The sequence below is a fragment of the Molossus molossus genome, unplaced genomic scaffold (assembly GCF_014108415.1).
Source record: "Molossus molossus isolate mMolMol1 unplaced genomic scaffold, mMolMol1.p scaffold_m16_p_9, whole genome shotgun sequence".
In the NCBI taxonomy this organism is placed as follows: Eukaryota; Metazoa; Chordata; class Mammalia; order Chiroptera; family Molossidae; genus Molossus; species Molossus molossus.
Window position 1 is genome coordinate 101,790,462 of NW_023425403.1, and position 21,660 is coordinate 101,812,121.

At 37.7% G+C, this 21,660-nt stretch overlaps 1 pseudogene; it reads right to left on the minus strand.

The window, feature by feature from the left end:
* Positions 1-21,205, minus strand: part of LOC118622481 — a 47,531-nt pseudogene extending 26,326 nt beyond the window's left edge.
* Positions 21,206-21,660: the final 455 nt, after the last annotated feature.

Here is a 21,660-nt window from a genome sequence, read left to right on the forward strand (position 1 = left end):
TCAGCAGAGCACCAGCTCCAGGGGCCTCCCCCTTTGCATGACTCCCCCTCTCTTACCTGTCTCTAAGGTGTTTCTTCACTGCTCCTTAGACAAAATATTTCCAGTCAGCTACACTTGTTTTTTCAAGCTGACCATGCAGTATTTTGGCTATAGAGCTGATCCGTGGCTGAGAGCAAGGGCATTCAGCCTCCTGTTACCACGCAGCCATCTTAAACCCCGCCAAAACAAACCTATTCAATGATTTCTTACCCATAGACTTGATCCCATCTTTGTAAGTCATTGACTTACTTTTGGGGAGATACCAGAAAATCAAAATTTTATAGATTTAAAGGTAAAGAGCAAAATTATGATGTTTTATTGTTGTCTTTAGTCATCTTTTTTTTTATATTCAAAAGTCTGTCATATAATACATTGCTCTTTTGTGGTAGTGCAACTGTGCCCCAATTTGTTAGTATTTATTTAGGGGGCAGTCATGATTTGTGACTTGAGAAGCCACTTACAACTGACCCTAGTGGCCAAAGAACATAATGAAAGATTGTAAATAGAAAAAAACTTTATTCTCCCAACCACTCCTTTCTCTTCTATTCTACTTTTTTGCTTTTATTTTCTAGGCATATTTTTCATTATTGCAATCAGAAATTATAGTGATTACATTGACTGTACATGCTATTCTAAAAACAAAACCAGTGAAGGATGCACCATTCTTTGCCTGGAAACTAACAATCAGGTGACTAAAAATATGCAGTAAGATTGATTACTGGGTTTGAATATGTTTGAGTATATACAATGTACTTCTGCTACTTTCCCCCTAAATCCTTTGATTAAAACACAATTAAAGATTGTTGTTGAATTGTCCCCATTTTAAGTTTGCTTATTAGTCTTAGTTTTCAACCTTTGCTCTTCTCAATCTTCTCCAAATCCCATCTGTCCCAGAACCCAGTGAGGTCACAGACTCATTCACAGTAGGTGTTCTGTCAATGTGCTATGACTCACAATATTCTAGCTCTCTCGACATATGATAATGATCTGCCTTCTAAAAGGAAACATTTTGGTACTGACTGTCATTCAACTGAAAAGTCTTTAATACAGATATGTTTCTATTTATTTTTACTTTTTGCTGCATTTGAAGTTGGGTGCTAGAATTTGATGATTACTTCTTTCAATGACAATTATTTTAGTGACATCCCACTGAGTCAGGATCATAGTTCCTGGTTGTTGAAAACAGTGTGTCACAGCAGTGTTTTTTCAGCTATCACATTATAATGCTCATGGATATGGTTCTGGAGAAGATGTCTCTTTGACTGGTAGATCACCACCTACCATTTGATTTTCACTCCAGAAGAACATGCAAAATCAAAAATATCTAAAAATCCTCTGGATTTTCTGAGCTGGCATAAATATTCCTTTAAGTATGCTTGCCTGCATTGATACTAAGTTATACTACTGGTTATGTACCATATTACATTTAAAAATAATAGCAGTTGTTTTTGAATGAAACATATTTATATCTTATTTTTTTCATTTTTAAATAATTTTATTTTTCAATTACAGTTGAAATATATTAGTTTCAGGTGTACACTCCAGTGATTAGACATTACATAACTTACTAAGTGACATCCAGATAAATCTAGTACTCATCTGATGCCATACATAGTTATTAGAATATTATTGACTATATTCCCTATGCTGTAGTTCACATCCCCATGACTACTCTGTAACAACCAATTTGTGCTTCTAAATCCCTTCACCTTTCCACCCATCCCCCATCCATCTGGGAACCCCTAAAATGTTCTCTGTGTCTATGGATTTGTTTCTGTTCTACTTGTTTATTTTGTTTCTTTTTTAGATTAAATTGTTGATAAATATGTATTTATTGCCAGTCTATTGTTCATATTTTTTATCTATTTAATTTTTTTTTTACATTTATTTTTCTTTCTTTATTGATTTTAGAGAGAGAGGAAGGGAGAGGGCGAGAGAGATCAAAACATTGATGGAGAGAGAACATTGATCGGCTGCCTCCTGCATGCCCCCACTAGGGATGAGGCCCACAACCTGGGCATGTGCCTTGACCGGGAATCGATCCGGCAACTTCTTGATCAACCACTGAGCCACACTGGTTGGGTTCTAGGCTTATTCTTATTATTAAAGAAGACCCTTTAACATTTCATGTAATACTGGTCTGGTGATGATGAACTCCTTTAGTTTTTTCTTGCCTGGGAAGCTCTTTATCTGTTATCTGATTCTAAATGATAACTTTTCTGGGTAGAGTAATCTTGGTTATAGGTCTTTTCTTTTTACTATTTTGAATATTCTTGCCAATCCTGTCTGGCCTGCAAAGTTTTTGTTGAGAAATCAGCTGACAGTCTTATGGGAGTTTTCTGGGTAACTAACTGCTTTTCTCTTGCTGCTTTTAAGATTCTCTCATTGTCTTTAACTTTTTGCATTTTAATATGATGTATCTTTGTGTGGGCCTCTTTGTTTTTCTCTTGTTTGGGACTCTGTGCTTCCTGGGCTTATATGTCTATTTTCTTCACCAAGTCAGGAAAGTTTTATGTCATTTTTTTCAAATAGGTTTACAATTACTTGCTCTCTTTCTTCTCCTAGAACCCCCATGGTGCAAATGTTGGTACACTTTAAGTTGTCCCAAAGGCTCTTTACACAATCCTCATTTTTTTGGATTCTTTTTTTCTTTTTGTTGTTCTGATTGGGTGTTTTTTGCCTTCTTATATTCTAAATAACTGATTTGATTCTCAGATTCATCTACTCTACTCTTGATTTCCTGTAAATTATTCTTCATTTTAGTTAGTGCATCTTTCATTTATGACTGGTCCTTTTTAGGCTGTTGAATTTCTCACTAAGTTTTTAGCATCCTTATAACCAGTATTTTGAACTCTGCATCTAGGAGATTGCGTGTCTCCATTTTGTTTAGTTCTTTTCCTCAAGTTTTGTTCTGATCTTCCATATGGGATATCTTTATTTGTCTCCTCCAAATGCTTCTATGCCTGAGGTATAGCTGCTATGTATCCCACAGTGGCTTTTAGGTACAGTGCCCTAATATAGATGTCCATAGGATCCAGTGGCACAGCCTCCCTATTCACCTGAGGTGGGCACTCTAGGTGTTGCCCCACACCCTTCCCACCTTCCTCCCTACCTTGTGTGGGCTGTGTATACCCTCCTGTTATAGTTAAGCCTTGTCTGATATAGGCATGTCCTTTGGAGGGATATACCTCCAGGCTCATCAGCTGCAAGGACTGGCTGCGAGCATTGACCCCCCAACCACCAACCACCAACCCTGTGGAGGATCAGCTGTACAGAGACCCACTACACAGAGCAGGGCTTAGTTCAGTGGGTTTTTGTTCACCCTTTGAATGTGTCACTTGTGGAGGTGGTTGAGTGGTGATACTTTGAAGTGGTCTGAAGCTGTCCACTGGATGCACTGGCTCTGGAGCCTACCAGGAGGTGCAGGCCAAGGTCAGCCAGTGCCTGTACTCTGCCCAGGGTCACCCAGCATGAGCTACAGAGTGATCTGCAGATGGTTGTTACTTGTGCTGGGCTTAGAGATGCCCAGGCAAGGCCAAGCTGCTAACCAAGGCTGGCTGCTGGTAGTGCTGGGCATAGGCCACTTAGCAAGAGGTATAAGGCATGCAGAGATCAGATGCTGCTTGTTTGAGATAATTTAGGAAAGTCTAAAGCATGAGCCAAGACAAGGCATTTGTATGGAGAAGCCACTGAAAAGAACTTGGGTAGGCCTGAAATTTGGGTGGGATGGGGGCCTCAAGAAATTGCCTGGGAACAGCAAACACTGTGAACTATGTTGATGGAGACTCAGATATGGCAACCACTTGCTGGCTCTGGTTGGAGAGCTCATCAAAGAAACAGTGGCCTCTGCCAGCACTTCTGTTTGGGGGAAAGCTGCTTCCACAGCTCTCACTCTGATACCAGACGATTTAGTTCCTCCACGTATGTCCCCAGTGCCTTTTGACTGCTATTCAAGTACTAGAGCTCGGAGGGAGTAAGTCAGACTAAGTCTGTGTTCAGGCCCTTTAAGAAGAGTGCCTGGGACTCCAGAAACACTCCGTCTCTCTCAGCCTCAATCCCCACTGTTTTTTATAGCCGTAAGTTATTTGGTCTTTTCTTCCTGGAACTGGAACGCTGGGATGGGGGCATGGTGTTGGGCTGGTACCCCTGGCTCCTCAGGAGAAATTCCAACACTGGAGATATTCCTCCCGATTTTATCCACCACATGTGGGTGTGGGGCCAGCCTTTTTGGCTTCTCCATGCCTCCTACCAGTCTCGATGTGGCTTCTCCTTTAATTCCCTAGTTGTAAGAATTCCATTCAACCAGATTTCAGGCAGTTCTAAATGATGGTTGTTCTATAGTTTAGTTGTATTTTTGTTGTGGTTGTGGGAGGAGGCGAGTACCACTTTTACCTACACTGTCATTTTTCCCAGTGTATATTCACATCTTGTTCTAAAACCATGAAGAGGAAGGGATAGAAATAAATGCTTATTGAACAATATGCCAAGCATTATGCTTTATACACATATGTCTTATAATCCTGGCAAAACTCTGCAAGATAGGTGAAACAAGAATCTGTGACACCGGTGCCTCTCTGAAGTCAGAGATTAACCGAGAATTGATATGCATATACACATAACCCGGCATGTGCAACAGTGTGGTGAAGGCAGGGTGGGGGCGGGAGTGGGGCGGAGCAGGCCAATGGGGGAAAATGTGGGGACATTGGTAATACTTTCAACAATAAAGACAAATTTAAGAAAGATCTATTTTACCTTTATCATATTGCTGCATAATATAGTATAGCAAAGTGTACATATTGTAAGTATAAAGCTTGATTAATTTTCTTAAAACTGAAGTACCCATGTGACCAAAACTCAGACTGAGAAAAAGAAAAATACCAGCATAGAAGAAATTGTCTTTATTCTCTCTTTGTCACTCTCCCCCAACTCCAAGGGTAATTAATTACTATCTAAACTTCTAATAGCAAAATGAATTTTATTAATTATTAAATTTTATGTTAATGAACTCACACAGTAATTCTGTGTCTGGGTATTTTGTTTGTGAGATTCACCCGTATTGTTGCACATAGCTGTTGATTGCTTTTAGCATTCCATTGTGGAAACTGACCACCAATTTTATTCAGTCTACTGTCGCTAGGCTTTTGGCTAATTTCTAGTTAGGGGCTATTATGGATTGTGCTATTGTTAGTCTAGTACATATCTCTTGGTAAAGTAATTATTCTTTCCCATTGAATGTATATGTAGGAGAGGAATTGCTGAGTTGTTTGTTTGATTGCCTTTTAAAAAACAATTTTAGTAGTTATTCCTAGTCACCAGTCCACTCAACAAATATCCGTGGAAGTTTTTCAAAATGCATTTGCCTAAATAATTCTACCTTAGAGATTTAGATTCATGTAATCTGGAGTGGGGCTGAGTTTTCTTCATTAAAACAAAAACAAAAACTTTACAGAAATACACTTGTGCAGCAGAAGCTGGGAGTCACTGACTTTTATTTTATTTTATCATAAAACAATGTTAAATATTAATTAGATATATTTTCTAGGTTTTATATAAGGATATATGTATATTAATATACAATCTAATAAAACTCTATATGTATGATACAAACACATTATTTACACTTATTTTTGCTAATTATTTTGTTTTTATCTTTCATTTTTAAAATAAAAATAAAATATTTTAACCCTGTTCAGTTCTGCCTAGTGTTTCCTGATTTCCTGTGGTATGATGTTTTTACACTGCAGGTGTCTATCAGATCAAGAAATTTAATAGTTTTTATTGTAAAAGCAATCTGTTCTTCTTATAAAAAACAAACATACAGTAAATATATAAAATAGGTATAAAAGTTTCTGTTTTTTACCCACTACCTCTCAGGCTCAGTTCCCAGAAACAAACACCATATTCGCCTCCATTTTTCTAAGCACATACAAAGTGTTTGGCTTTTGTTAGAGGCAATTTAGTAATCTGGATTGTGACTGTAGGCTAGTCAGATATTCTGAGGCTTAATTTGCTCTTCTATAAAATGGGATGGAAATACATTTTGGGATTATTGTGAGAATTAAATGCAATGACTTCTGGAGAGTACCAAGTATAGTAACTGGCAAGTGATAGACACTCAATAAATTAAACAATTAGGATTATAATTATGATAGTTGTTAATAATCTGCCTTCATAACAAAGCACTTTAATGCAATAAGGAAGGAAGGAGCTTCATCTAATACTGTCAGGCAGTATTGCTCACCTGATTAAAATGTCTATTCCATTTTAATGTAAATTCCACAGAAACAGTAGCAAGTTGGAAGCTTGTTCCAGTCACAGAAAATGTCACTAATGTTTTTGTAATTTGTTGAGTTGAAAATTTGCCAAGCTGCCTGAAGGTAAAATTTCTGGGGTTTAGAAATCTCTTTCTGTCAGAGATATAACAATGCACCCTTATACTCATAGCTTGTATGAGCACAGAGCATTTGTTTTTATGTCCCTATTCAAAAGCGTGTTTTAGTGGCATAGTACAGAATCTCAATTTCTAAAATATCATGTTGCTTTTTAGGCTTGAGTGTTTCATTCTCCTTAGAAATAGTCCCTGACACTTTTAGCTTACCTTGGTTGTCACAGAAGAAGCTGAGATAGGTTTTCTGAGACTCCATGTTCAATTTTGTAATGTGATTATGTTGATTTCCTTTGTGCATCCCAGAATTCCCTGCTCACATACAGTTGTGAGCTACGCAGGTCACAGGTCCACACAGGCCCATGGTCTTAAGGACTGCATCTGTGCTTTATAGGCCTAGCTCAATGTGTAGCACCTGTATGACTACAAGTGTGTGAATATATAAATAAATGAATAAATAAATGAGTGGTTGTTCCTCACTACATATAATAAACATTTTCTGAAACAGTTGTGGCTAGTTTTTATAAAACTGAATTTTACAAGATGAAAAGGGTATTTGCAATTTTAAAGAAGTAAATGCTTCTAAGAGGATTGTTTTTTAAATTGAATCATTTCTCTGCTTTATAAGAGATCAGAATCATCATTTGCATTTGATTATGGGTCCCATTAGGAGCATAAGAATGAATGTAAGCAGAAGAGCAGAGAATAAGGTTTCACCCATTGTCCTCACAGCCCAGTAATATCAGTTGATTACCATTCACGCTGTTCAGCTGGAAAAGGAGATGTCCTACAAACAATCATGTTTCTCTTAAACACCCCCCCCTTTTCTCCCCCTAATTATTGAACATTGCTTTTTAAAGGAGAAAAAGTAAGATGGACTCAAAACAACTTGGTTCAGTAACTAGAAAAACCACGAGATTTTTCTACCAAAATGTTATCTCAATGCCATTTATATAGTTATATATAGGTTAACATATAGATTAATCAATCTGGGAAGGTGCATGTTTACAATTCTAATCAATACTGGTAATATGAATATTTCCATAAACTTCCTTCCTTACACTAGCCTTGTAGTAATGTTTTATTAGTGTCCTGGTGGAACCAAAACGAAGAAAATCTACCTGTGATGTATCCTACACACTTTTTAAAAAAAATTTTTGTTTCTTATTTTTATTTTTTTTTATCCTCACCTGAGGACACTTCTCGATACCCTGATCGGATAGAGTGGGAGTAAGAGAGAGAGAGAGAAACATCAATGCGAAAGGGGCACATCGAGTGGCTGCCACCCGCACAACCCAACCAGGGCCGGGGACAAACTGCAACCGAGGTACGTGCCCTTAGCAGGAACCCAGCCGGGGTCTCTCTGGACCGCAGGCCGACGCTCCAACTGCTGAGCCAAACTGGCCAGGGCTCCTACACACTTTTTTTACATTCCATTTTGTTCTGAGAGTTGAGGTAATTGTGGACATGACTGTCTTAAACCCAAGGAACTTTAACTGGAAGGACACAGGAGCACATTCTCACAGATCCCGGGAGCTGAAGTCGGCTCTGCCTTCCAAAGGTGTGGAGCCAGGAACTCCTCATCAGGAGGAATCAAGGCAGCCCTCCCTTCAGATGACCCTTTCCCTTACTTGTTCATTGTGACCGACTTGTTCATTTCTTCTCCCTCACGCATTGGAAAAGCTTTCTGTGCTTTGCAGGCCGGACATTGTTTCCCAGCCTCCATCTTACGTCATCTCAGCTCAAACTCCCAAGAAAGACTTGCTGGTTTTAAAAAATTTAAACTTTGTATTTGGAGTTATAGATTCACATGCAGTTATAAGAAATACAGAGAGATCCTATATACCCTTTATTTAGTTTCCGCCCCTAGTAACATGCAAAAACAATGCTATAATATGATAACAAGCAGGACATCGACACAGTCAAAATACAGACTCTTTGGTTCCAGCTCCGCAAGGAATCTGGTGCTGCCCTTTTATAGTCACAGCTTCTTCCTGTCCCCACCCCCTTCTTATACCCTTGCAATCACGGATCTGTCCTCCATTACAATTTTGTCAAGAATGGGGAATGGTGTGCAAATGCAACTGTGCACAATATAACCTTCTGGAATTGGCTTTTTTTTCCACTCAGCATAACTCTCTGGAGCTACTTCCAGAATTCTGCGTAAATCAACAGTGATTCCCTTTTCCTGAGCAGAAATTCTGTGGTATGGATGTGCCACAGTTCACCTGTTGAACATCAGGGTTGTTTCCACTTTTTTTCCTATTACAAATCAAGCTGTTATAAACATTTATGTATAGGTATTTGTATGAACATAAATTTTCACTTCTCTGGAATAAATGTCTAATAACACATTTGCTGGGTTGGAAAGTGGTTGCATGTTTAGTTTTTTAAGAAACTCCCACATGGTTTTTCACAGTAGTTACATGTTATGGTCACATGAGGAAGGTATGAATGGTTGAGTTTCCCCATATCCTTGGCAGCATTTGGTACTGTCACGATTACTTGTTAGCTGTGCTGACAGGTATGTAGTGGCATCTCCTTGTGGTTTTAATATTTAGCTTCCTAATCGTTCATGACATTGAACATCTCCAGGCCCATTTGCCATCTGTATAACTTCTTCAGTGGAATGTTTGTTCATATTTTATCCCACTTTCAGATTAAATTGTTTTTTCTTTTACTGTTGAGTTTTGAGAGTTCTTTATATATTCTAGATACTTTGTCAGATATGTGGTTTGCAAATACAGTTGACCCTGAACAATGTGTTTTAACTGTGTAGATCCACTTACAAGTGGTTGTGTGTTTTTTCCCCTCAATTTGATCTGCACAGTTCAAACCAAAGTGTTTGAGAGTCAGCTGGTGGTTGGAATTCGTATATGGGGGGCAACTAAAGTTATATGTGAACTTTCAACTTTATAGGCACCCCAACAACTGTGTTGTTCACAGATCAACTGTGTTTTCTACTAGATAGACTGTCTTTTCATCTTCGTAATGAGATCTTTTACAGAGCAAAATTTTTATCTTTGATCACATGCCATTTATAGTTTTCCTTTCATACATTGTAATTTTGGTGTCAGGTTTAAAAACTCTTTATGTAGCCCTAATCTCCAAAGCTTTTCTCCTATTTTTTTTTTTTCCTAAAAGTTTACAGTATTACATTTGTCTGTAATTCATTTTGAGTAATTTTTATATAAGGTGTGGGACTTAGGTAGAGGTTCATTTTTTTGTGTGTGTCCATTTGCTCTGGTATTATTTGTTGAAAAGGCTATCTTTTATTCATGGTTTTTGCACCTTTGTCAAAAATAAGTCAGGTATATTTCTGTGGGGCTACTTCTGAGTTCTTTATTCTATTCCATTTTCAATGTTCCTGTCCCTCTTTCAATCCCATACCAGTCATAATTACTGTAAATATATAATAATTCTGAAAAGTGAATAAATTGGTTCCTTTCACTCTAATTTAGAAAAATTCACAGCTATTCTAGATTCCTTATCTTTCCATATAAAATTTCTAATTTTGTCTTTATGAAATTCTTGCTAGTATTGTATTTTGAGAGGAATTGCATTAAACAATTAAATTTGTATTTCACTTGGAGAGAATTGACATCTTTAATATGTAGAGTCCTCCAATATTATGAACATGGTATATTGCTCCAGTAATTTAGAACTTTCTTTCATCAGTGTTTGTGGTTTTCAGCATATAAGTCCTGTGCATGTTTTATTAGATTTATAACTAAATATTTTATGATTTTTTTGTGCAGTTGTAAATATTATTGAATTTAAAATTTTGTTGTTCTTGAATGAATTGCTTGTTTATAGACATACAATTGATTTTTGCATCTTCTACCCTGTGACCTTGCTAAACTCAATTCTTATATCTAGGAGTTTTACTTTGGAGATTTATTGAGAATTTCTGAATAGATACTCATTTGTCAATAGGCACTTTTCCCCCCCTTTCCAATCCATATACCTTTATTTTAATTTACTGCTTTATTTCACTGGGCATCCCTTTCAACATTATGTTTAATTAGAAAGATAAAAGTGGAAATCTTTGCCTTATTCCAGCCTTTCACCATGAAGTATGTTAACTATAAGTGTTTTATAGATGCTCTTTATCAAGTTAAAAAAGTTCTCTATTCCTATGTTTTAAGAGTTTTTAATCATGGGCTGGCCAGCGTGACTCAGTGGATTGAGTGTCATCCCAAGCACCAAGAGGTCGTTGTTTGATTCTGGTCAGGGCACATGCCTGGGGTTGCAGGCTCGATCCCTAGTAAGGGGTGTTCAGGAGGCAGCTGATTGATGTTTCTCTCTCCCTCCCCTTTCCTTAGTTTCTAAAATAAATAAAAACATATTTTTAAAAATAGTTAAAAATAATTATTAAAAAGAGCTTTTAATTATGAGTGAAGTTTATCAAATGCCTTTTCTGCATCAATTGATATGATCTTGTGATTTTCCTTCTTTAACCTTTTACCAAGGTGGATTATATTGATCTTTCTAATTTTAAATCAGCTTTGGCCAGCGGTATGGCTCAGTGGTTGAGCATTGACCCAAGCATTTAGAGTTCGCTGGTTTGATTCCCAGTCAGGGCATATGCCCAGGTTGTGGGCCAAGTCCCCAGTGGGGGGGGGGTATGCAGGAGGCAGCCAATGGATGTTCTCTCTCATGCATGTTTCTATCTCTCTCTTCCTCTCACTTCTCTCTCTAAATATCAATAAAGGAGATAAATAAATAAGTAAGTAAGTAAGTAAATAAATAAATAAATAAATAAATAAATAAATAAATCAGCTTTGCCTCCCTGGAATAATCCTCACTGGGTCACAGTGTATTCTTCTTTTATTGCTGAATTCTATTTGTTAATGTTTGGTGAGAATTTGTGTGTGTCAGTATTTATCAGGGATGTTGGTCAATAGTTTTCATTTTTTGGTACTATTTTTGTCTATTTTTTGTATCGGGGTAATATTAGATTTATAAAATAAATTGGAAAGTATTTTCTTCTTCTATTCCCTGGAAGAGATTGTATAGTATTAATTTTAATTCTTTAAATGTTTGGTAGAATTCTACTTTGAAACCATTTGAGGCTAATGATTTCTTTTCTGGGAGTTTTATTTTTTATTTATTTTATTTATTTTTTATCCTCATCTGAGGATATTTTTGCATTTATATTCAGGTAGAGTGGGAAGGAGAGAGGGGGGAAGAGAGAGAGAGAGAGAGAGAGAGAGAGAGAGAGAGAGAGAAAAAACATTGATGTAAGAGAGACACATCGACTGGTTGCCACCCACACGACCCCAACTGGGACCGGGGACAAACTGCAACCGAGGTACATGCCCTTAGCAGGAACCAAACCTGGGACTCTCTGGTCCGCAGGCCGACTCTCTAACCACTGAACAAAACTGGCCAAAGTTTTTCTGGCATTTTTAAAATTAAGAATTCAACATAATAGTTACAGAGCTATCAAATTATCTATTTTCATATTGGGTGAGTAACGGTAGTTTGTGTTTTTCAAAGAAATAGTTTATTTTATTTAAATTGTCAGATTTATATGTGTAGAATTATTCATGGTAATCACAAAATTCTTTTTATGTCTACAAGGTTTTAGTGATATCCCAGGTTTTATTTCTGATGTTGGTAATTTGTGTCTTTCTCTCCTTTTAAAATATTACTAGAGGTTTGCCAATTTTTAAAATCTTTTCAAAGAACCAGCCCTTTGTTGCATTGATTTTATTCTATCATTTTTTATGCTCATATTTCTTTTTTTAAATTACTTTATTTTTGTTACAGATGTTTTTCCTTCCCCCCTCCATGATTCCCCCCTCCCCACCCTCCCAGCCCTGCCCCCAGCTTTGTTGTCCATGTCCATTGTTCATGCATACATGCATATAAGTTATGTGGTTTATCTCTCCCCCACCACACCCTCTTCTGGGGATAGTCAGTATGTACCCCACTTCCACGTCTCTGGGACTACCCCATTCCTCAGGCTGTTATGTTCATTATATTCCACAAATAAGTGAGATCATATGATACTTGTCTTTCTCCGTTTGGCTTGTTTCACTTAGGATGATACTTTACAGGTCCCTCCATTTCATCTAAAAGGATAAGAGATATTTCTTTCTTACAGCTGCATAGTACTCCATTGTGTATATGTACCACTGCTTTTTTATCCATTCGTCTACTGATGGACACTTGGGCTGTTTCCAGATCTTAGCTAATGTAAATAGTGCTGCTACGGACATGGGGGTACGTATATTCTTTCTGATTGGTGTTTCAGGCTTCTTAGGGTATATTCCTAGAAGTGGGATCACTGGGTCAAATGGAAGTTCAATTTTTAATTTTTTGAGGTAACACCATATTATTTTCCATACTGAGTGCACCAGTCTGCATTCCCACCAGCAGTGTACTAGAGTCCCCTTTTCTCCAAACCCTTGCCAACACTTGTTGTTTGATGATATGTTGATGGCGGCCATTCTGACAGGTGTGAGGTGATACCTCATTGTTGTTTTAATTTGCATCTCTCTGATGATTAATGATATTGAGCATTTCTTCATATGTCTCTTAGTCATTTGTATGTCCTGTTTGGAGAGGTGTCTGTTTAGTTCCTCTGCCCATTTTTAAATTGGGTTCATTGTCTTCCTTTTTGTTGAGTTATATGAGCACTCTATATATATTGGAAATTAACCCCTTATCTGATATATCATTGCCAATTATGCTTTCCCATACAGTGGGTTGCCTTTTCATTTTGATGATTGTATCTTTTGCTGTGCAGAAGCTTTTGAGTTTGATGTAGTCCCATGTGTTCATTTTCTCCTTTGTTTCTGTTGCCTTAGGTGATGTAACAGTGAAAATTCTGCTGCGTATGATGTCTGAAATTTTGTTGCCTACAGTTTCTTCTAGGATTTTTATGGATTCATAAGTCACATTTAAGTCTTATCCATTTTGAGTGTATTCTTGTGTATGGTGTAAGTTGATGGTCTAGTTTCAGTTATTTGAATGTAGCTGTCCAATTTTCCCAACACCATTTATTAAAGAGGCTGTCTTTACTCCACTGTATGTTCCTGCCACCTTTGTCAAATATTAATTGAGCATATTGCCTTGGGTCCATTTCTGGGTTCTCTGTTCTGTTCCACTGGTCTATATGCCTGTTCTTGTGCCAGTACCAGGCTGTTTTTGATTACAGTGGATTTGTACTATAACCTGAAATCTGGTAATGTGATCCCTCCTACTTTGCTCTTCTTTTTCAAGATTACTGTGGCTATTTGAGGTCTTTTTTGGTTCCTATGAACTTTTGAAGTATTTATTCTAACTCTGTGAAGTATATCATTGGTATTTTGATGGGGATTGCATTAAATCTATAGATTGCTTAGGGTAATATGGACATTTTAATGATGTTAATTCTTCCATCCATGAACACGGTATGGGCTTCTACTTTTTTATATTTTCCTCTATTTCTTTTTCAATTACCTGTAGTTTTCTGCAAATAGGTCCTTTATTTCTTTGGTTAAGTTTATTCCTAGGTATCTTAATTTTTTTACCACAATGGTAAATGGGATTGTTTTCTTAGTTTCTCTTTCTGTGAGTTCATCATTGGTGTATAACAATGCCATCGATTTCTTGACATTAACTTTGTATCCTGCTACTTTGCCAAATTTATTAATTAAGTCTAATAAATTTTTGATGGAGTCTTTGGGGCTTTCTACATATAGTATCATGTCCTATGCGAATAATAACAGTTTCACTTCCTTCTTTCCAATTTGGATCCCTTTTATTTTTTCTTCCTGTCTGATTGCTGTGGCTAAGACTTCCAGTACTATGTTAAATAAGAGTGGTGAAAGTGGGCATCCTTGTTTTGTTCCTGGTCTTAAGGGAAATGCTTTTAGTTTTTGCTCATTGAGTATGATGTTGGCTGTAGGTCTTTCATATATGGCCTTTATTATGTCCAGATATGATCCCTCTATTCCCACATTGCTGAGCATTTTTATCAGAAATGGTTGCTGGATTTTGTCGCTTTTTCAGCATCTATTGATATGATCATGTGGTTTTTAGTTTTCATTTTGTTTATGTGGTGTATCACATTTATTGATTTGAAAATATTGTACCAGCCTTGCAACCCTGGGATGAATCCCACTTGGTCATCGTGAATGTTTTGCTGGGTCCGATTTGCTAGTATTTTGTTCAGGATTTTGGCACCTATGTTCATCAGGGTTATTGGTCTGTAGTTTTCTTTCTTTGTAATGTCACTTTCTGATTTTGGAATTAGAATTATGCTGTCCTCATAAAACGAGTTTGGAAGTCTCCCTTCTTCTTGAATTTTTTTGAAATAGTTTGAGGAGAATGGGTGTGAGTTCTTCTTTGAATGTTCGGTAAAACTCATCCATGAAGCCATCCGGGCATGGGCTTTTGTTTGCTGGGAGAGTCTTGATTACATCTTCAATTTTTTTTGTTGTTATTGGTCTGTTCAAGTTTTCTATCTCTTCTGGGTCCAGTTTTAGGATACTTTGTGTTTGTAGAAATTTGTGAATTTCGCTTAGATTTTCGAATTTGTTGCCATATAATTGTTCATAGTAGTTGTTAACAATCTTTTGTATTTCTGTGGTGTCAGTTGTTACTTCTCCTCTTTCATTTCTTATTTTGTGTATTTGGGTTTTCTCTCTTTGTTTCTTGGTGAGTCTAGCTAAGCGTCCATCAATCTTGTTTATCTGTTCGAAAAACCAGCTCTTTGTTTCATTGATCCTTTTAATTGTTTTTTTTTTGGACTCTATGTAATTTATTTCTGCTCTGATCTTTACTATTTCCTTCCTTCTACTTGCTCTGGGGTTTTCTTTTTGTTTGCTTTCTAGTTCTTTAAGTTGTGAGGTTAATCTATTAGAGATATTTCTTGTTTCTTGAGGTAGGCCTGTAGTGCTATGAACTTCCCTCTCAGATCTGCTTTCACTGTATCCCATAGACTTTGTGTTGTTGTGTGTTTGTTTTTTTTATTTTCCAGGAAGTTTTTGATTTCTTCCTTTATCTCCTCTGTAACCCATTTGTTCTGTAATAACATGCTATTTAGCCTCCTAGTGTTTTGATGTCTTTGCATGTTCTTGTAATTGATTTCTAGTTTTATGCCTTTGTGATCTGGGAAGATGCTTGATATGATTTCAATCTTCTTGAACTTGTAGAGATTTAGTTTGTGCCCTAACATGTAGTCTATCTTTGAGAATATTCCATGAGCACTTGAGAAGAATGTGAATTCTCTAGTTTTGGGGTGTAATTCTCTGTAATTATCTATTAAATCCTTTTGGTCTAGTGCTTCATTTAGAGTCTTTGTTTCCTTGCTAATTTTTTGTCTAGAGGATCTATCCAGTGATGTCAGTGGGGTGTTGAAGTACCCTGCTATGATTGTATTGCTATCGATTTCTCCTTTGAAGTCTTTCAGAAGATTTTTAATATGTTTTGGTGCTCTTATATTGGGTGCATATATGTTTACCAAGGTTATATCTTCCTGTTGGATAGATCTTTTCAATATTATGTAGTGGCCTTCTTTTTCTCTAGGTATGGCCTACATTTTGAAATCTATTTTATCAGATATGAGTATTTCTATCCAGCTATTTTTTGCTTTCCATTTGCTTGGAAGATTTTTTCCATCCCTTCACTTTCAACCTATGTGAGTCTTTTGTTATGAGGTGGGTCTCTTGTAAACAACATATATGTGAGTCATGCTTTCTTATCCAATTAGCTTCTCTGTGTCTTTTTATCAGAGCATTCTATCCATTTCCATTTAAGGTTTTTATTGATATGTACTTATTTATTGCCATTTTTGTTTAGTGTGGTTATATATTTTTCCTATTTCTCCTGCTAATTATAGCAGTCCTTTTAACATTTGCAGTGCTGGTTTGGTGCTATTGTATTCCCTTAGGCCTTTTTTGTCTGTGAAGCTCTTTATTTGACCTTCTATTTTGAATGATAGCCTTGCTGGGTAGAGTAGTCTTGAATTCATATCCTTGTTTTTCATGACCTTGATTACTTCATACCATTCCCTTCTGGCATGTCGTTTTTCTTTTGAGAAGTCAGCTGAGAGCCTTATGAGGGTTCCTTTGTAGGTAACCTGTTGCTTATATGTTGACCCTTTCAGGATTCTCTCTTTGTCTTTAATTTTTGACAATTTGATTACTATGTGTCTTGGTGTGGGCCTGTTTGGGTTCTTCTTACTTGGGGCTCTCTGTGCTTCTTGAACTTGAATGCCTTCTTCCTCCACCAAGTTAGGTAAGTTTTCTGTCACCATTTGTTTGAATATATTCTCTAACCCTTGTTCATTTTCTTCTTCTTTGGGGACTCCTATGATGCAAACATTATTATGTTTCTTGTTGTCCCACATTTCTCTTAAGCTGTCTTCCTGTTTTTTAATTTTTTTTTTTCCTTTTGGTTTTCTGATTGGTTGATTTTTTTTTTTTCCTGTCTTCTAATTCACTGATCCAGTTTTCAGCTTCCTCTACTCTGCTCTTTAGACCTTCCAATGTGTTATTTATTTCTGATATATCATTCTCCATTTTTTCTTGGTGGTTTTTAATTTCCAGCTGGTTAATTTTCAACATTTCTATGTCTTTTCTCATGGTGCTCATGTCCTTACACATGCTGTTGAGCTTCCTCAAGATCATGGCTCTGAATTTTAGCTCTGTTAACTTGCACTTCATTTTTCTCATCTTCGGTAGAGGTCTTTTGTTTTTGCTTTTGGCTTTTGTTTCTGTGTTTCACCATTTTGGCTATCACAGTGGGCTTTGCAGTCTGCCATATTTTCCCTGTGGGTGTTGGTGTTTGTGGCTCCCTCTTCTGGGTTTGGATGGGCCATGGAGGACCCTCGTTAAACACCACTGTCAAGTCTTACTTTCCTGGTTAGAGTTGCTAGCCCAGGAATGGTCCAGTTATCTTCTAGCTTTTTGCCTGGAGGCTATTAGTTGCAGTTACTTGAAGAGCCTTGGCTTCTCAGTTGAATGGAAAACTTTCTCAGGTTTTCAACATAAGGGGATTTCCTGAGGTTGGGGTAGATGCTGGTTGTTAATGGGCCTCAATTTGCATTTAAATGGCCCACTGGGTGGGGTTGAATCTTTGAGGGAGAGGCTGCCCATTTCCCCCAGAGCCCTAGGAAGGAGTAAGATGACCACCTTCCTGCATGTCCGCAACTCAACAAAAGCTCTGAGTGTCCTCCAAATCCTGAGTGTCCCCACACAGTTCCAGTCCAGTGTGCCCTCCCTCTTCCAGATCTGAAGTTGAGTGCCTGTGGCTATTTTAGACCTCTGTCCCGGTTCTGTGCTGTGGAGCTGCTTGGGAGTTTAACCCAAGGGCACTGCTCACAGGTAAGGCCTCTGCTGCCTGTAGGCTCTCAGCCCCCCTCTCACACCTCCTTTGCAATCTTAGCAGGATTAGGTCAGTGTCCCTGGTTATTTCTTCCTTCAAGCTGCTTTTCTGTGGCTTTTTTTCTGAAGATTTGTTGTTATTTTTGTTGTAATTCCAGTTTGGTCCGGGGAGATGGTTTGTGTAGCTTCCATTCACTGCGCTACCATTTTGGAATCCTCTCTGCTCATATTTCTTGATTTATGCCCTTTAATCTTTATTCTTTTCTTGGGATTTATTTTGTTTTTTGTTTTTTTTCTCCAAGGTCTTTGATGTGAGAGCTCTGATTATTGACAAGATCTTTTTCTTATTTCTAACATATACCTTCAATACTATAAATTTGGCTCTTAACACAGTTTTTACTGCAACCCACGACTTTTGATATATTGTATGTTCATTTTAACTCAGTTCAATGTATCTTTTCTATATCTCATTAAACTTTCTCTTTCATTCATGGATTATTTAGAAATATTCAGTTTAGTTTTCAAGTGTTTGGAGATATCCTTGTTATCTTTCTGTTATTTTTTCTAATTTGATTCCACTGTGGTCAGAGAACATATTCTGTATAGTTATTTTAATTGTGTTGAGATTTGTTTTATGTGGCAGCATATGCCTTATTTTGGTGTACATTCAATGGGTGCTTGAAAAAAGTGCGTATTCTGTTGTTTGATTTTGTGTTCTACAAAGGTCTATTAGATTATCCTGATCAATGGTATTAAATTCTTCTATATCCTTGTTGATTTCCTCTTTAATTTTCCTATCAGTTGTTGAGAAAGGGATTTTTAAATATCCAAATACCGTTGTGGTTTTGCTTATTTCTCCTTTAATTTCTGTCAGTTTTATTTTACATATTTTTCATATCTGTTGTTTGGTGCAAACACATGTAGGATTACTATATCTTCTTGGTTAGTTGACCCTTTTATCATTATATAATGTTCCTTTCTAAATCTGGAAATTTTGTTTGCTCTGAACTCTGTTTTATGTGCTAAAAATATAGGTGCTACTGCTTTCCTTTGACTTATACTTGCATGGCATATGTTTTTGCATCCTTTTACTTTAGCCTGCTGATATAATTATGTTTCAATTGAATTTCTTGTAGATATTTAAATTCACTCTGTCAATATTTGTAATTTAATTGGTATAGTTAGATGATTTACATTTAATGTATTAACTGATATATGTATATATAGCTTACTCCTATCATTTTATTCTTTGTTTTCTTTTATTTTCTGATTTTTATACCTTTTTGTAGGTTATTTTAACATTTTAAAAACATAATTCCATTTTGATTTGTTTGTAGTATTTTTTAGTGCTCCTCTTTAAATAGAGCTTTTAGTACTTGCTATTAGTATTACAATTTCTATGTTCATAACTTAGTCTACCACTGCCCTCAACTTACCATTTCCAGTGAAGTATGGAAACATTACTTTCATTTATGCCTTTGCTCTCTCAATTTATAGTTCTACATATATTTAGAATCACATCATACAGTGTTATGATTTTTACTTCTACAATCAAACATAGTTTAGACAACTGAAAAGAAGAATTTACTATACATACAAAGTCTGCTGTGTTTACCCATATTTTTGGTTCCCATGTTCTTTCTCTTTTCCTGATGTTCCAGGGTTCCTTCCTTTTTAATTTCCAATTTTTAAGATAGTTTCTTTTAGCGTAGGTCTTCTGGCAACAAATTCTCTTAGTTTTTCTTCATCTGAGATTGTCTTGTTTCCCTTTTATTTTATTTTATTATTATTATTATTTTAAGTCCAAATAAGAGCCGTTTACTAGCAGGCTGATGTCTGATTCTGAACACCCCTGTGACAGTCTTCTGAGATCTGCCTTTTATACCTTACAGCAAAAGTTTAAAGAAAATAGAATCTTCTTGATATAATGTCAAGGGCTACAACAATGCTGTATAGAATTAGTCTGCCTTGCAGATAACAGGAACACCCAGGCCCACCCAGTAAAAACTAGGCACACCCAGGAATACCCAGTCTGTTATCTCAGGTATTTCAAGGTACATTGGGTCACACTTAGCCCCTAGCTGCACAAACACAATGCAAACCTAATTCCTTGAGATTGTGGGGGAGGTCTAGTCTCTGACTCAAGACCCCCAGGCTCCGTGGTGGACTCTGTCAAACACTAGCCAGCTCCCAACAATTTCTTGGTTCAGGGAGTATTCTGATTTACTGAGGTTATTTTGACCTCTATCCTGTTGATTAAATTATTTACAAAACAAGTTCAGCTAGAGGGCACACAGTGACTTTCCCAATCATCAATTATGGAGTTATAAACAAGTCAGCACAATAATTTACCAATCATCAATTATGGGGTTATGAACATGTCAGCACACTATGACTACATTTTGTTCCATTTCTCAATTTAGACAGAGGGATACAATGAATGGGGTGCCCCTTAGAGATGTTATTAAGTGATCTCCTCATAAACACAGTCACGAGGATGTCAAGTACAGCATAGATAATGTAAGGTATCCCACCCAGGAAGAAAGAGAAACAGAGCTGCAAAAGCCTGGGGAAGGTTTATAGAGGTGTTAGGACCTGGGTGGGGTGATTAGGTGTGATGTCAGGTGACAGGCTAACTGCTGGGGAGATTCGGGTGTGGCGTATGTTGATTGGGAAGGGTGGTGGGATGTGACCAGCAGTGTCACCTCAGCCGCATCAGGGTGAGCATCCCAAGTTAGGTTTCAATTTCTCCTCTGGCCGTCCATTTCCTGGTTATGTAACTCCCCGGAGCCCGCCGGCCTTACATTCTGACCTTTTGTGTTAGATAGGGGCACCGCTGTCTGTCTGGGTGCTTCCTCCTGGGTGGTGTGTCATGGATGGGGGAAGTTGGTGGCCAGTGGCTCAGTTGGGAGTTGCATGTAGGGGTGAAGCAACATCTGGTTCAAAGCCACTTGAGAAACCTCGAGGATGTGGTTCTGCAAAAATCTACTACCTGTAGCTTTACCCTGGGCTCGGCAAGGGTGATTGGGGTCCTCGAGTCTGGGCTGCATCAGTTGTCCATGAGGCCGAGGAGCTCAAGCGATGGGCCCATTTGGCTGGCCTGTCCCCGCGTGGAGGTGCCAAGGATGAGCCTATCGCCCCGAGAAGGGCAATCGCCCCACCAGTAACCAGGCTGTTTACAGTCTGGGCATGGTTTTGTAGGTGGCCGTGGACATGGGCATTGACGGGCCCAGTGGCCTTCATTGCCACAATTGAAGCAGGCCCCTGGTGGGGTTCCCTTCAGCAGCCTGGAGAGGTTACGTCCCTTAGGTCTGGCGTCCCCTGTACCCTTCCCGTGCTGGGATGCTGGCCTCAGGGCTGCCACTAGAGCCTGGGTTTGGAGGTTTACTTTCTGCTGCATTCGGGCCTGATGAGTGGCCTCAGCCTTGTCCTCTCGGGCATTAAAGACTTTAAATGCCATGTTCAACAGGTCTCGGGTAGAGGTCTGAGGGCCCTCTTCTGCCTTTTTAAGTTTCTTTCTAGTATCTGGAGCTGACACACTGTGTGCCAAACTCTTGTTTCCCTTTTATATCTGAAGGAGAGTTTTACTCTACATATAATTCTGGGTTGATCGTTATTTTCTTCTAGCACTCAAAAAGTGTTCGCCATTGCCTTCTGGCATCCATGATTTCTGATGAGAAGCCATTATTTGAATTGCTTTTTTCCCAATAGAAAAGGTATTTTTTCTTCTGCTTGATTTTTTAGAATGTTGACTGCCATATGTCTTGGTATGGATATCTTCGGATTTATCCTGTTTGAGGTTCTCCCAGCTTTTTCAATCCGTAGGTTTATGTCTTTAGACAAATTTGGGAAGTTCGCAGCAATTGCTATTATTGTTATTGTTATGTGAAAAATTGTGCACTGCTCTCTTTTTTT